Below are 898 nucleotides of genomic sequence, written 5' to 3' on the forward strand. Positions count from 1 at the left end.
GGAAGCTCAGAATGTCCCCCTAGTGGTTTTCTCATCCTCTCTAACATGGCTAATGCCATTTCTTTCTTTAGAACCAAGATTTCAATGAGGTAGGTTGTGTTTTTAGTCTGCTCAAAATTTCATATTTTTTTAAGAGTAAAATACATCTTAATTACTAAACTTGATAAATTATAGTGGAATTCCATGGTATTAATGTAGTAATTTATGATTTTTTAGCTATTCAAATGTATATATAAAACCTAAAAAAATATTATTTCAAAATAGCAATAACCTATATACATATAGAATGTATAATAATTGAAATGTGACTGTATTTTACAAAATACTAGTTGACTAAACACAGCCAAGACAAGTTACTTTGTACAGGCCAAAGGTCAGTTTTATGTTATTTGATACGGTAACATGAGTGCACGTGAGCCGCATCATTGTAACTTCTGTATTGTTAGCCAGGCATGGGTGAAAGGTCAATATAATATAAATAATAAATATATATATAAATGTATAATGTTATGAGATTTAAGCTATTTCATCTAAACATATATGTTTTCATGTTATAATTTGTGTTCATTCTACAATGAAAGAGGCATAATTTATGTTTATTTCTTAATTTTTTATGGTTGCGAGATTGTTCAAATCTACCGAACCCATACAGAGATTCATTACTGAAAATAACAGATAAAATAAAAAGTTTTTTCTTAAGAAACATTTGATAACTATCTGGACGTTATAAATATTTCACATGTGAAATTTAAAATGTTCTGATGCATAAAAGTATTTTTAATCTTAAAATGAAAATTACTTTGCATGATAGGTAGGCAAGATGTGAAAAGAAAAAAGGCATGAGAGAAACATTGATTTACAAATCTTACAACTTAATAAAAAAATTAGATATTTTGTG

The 898-nt window shown here is 27.1% G+C and overlaps 1 protein-coding gene across 10 annotated transcripts in view; it reads left to right on the forward strand.

Annotated features, from left to right (window-relative positions):
* LOC106465077 (probable ATP-dependent DNA helicase HFM1) overlaps positions 1-898 on the forward strand; it is a 123,448-nt gene that overhangs the window by 94,389 nt on the left and 28,161 nt on the right. The gene's annotated exons all lie outside the window — the stretch shown is intronic.

The sequence above is a fragment of the Limulus polyphemus genome, unplaced genomic scaffold (assembly GCF_000517525.1).
Source record: "Limulus polyphemus unplaced genomic scaffold, Limulus_polyphemus-2.1.2 Scaffold1828, whole genome shotgun sequence".
Taxonomy (NCBI): Eukaryota; Metazoa; Arthropoda; class Merostomata; order Xiphosura; family Limulidae; genus Limulus; species Limulus polyphemus.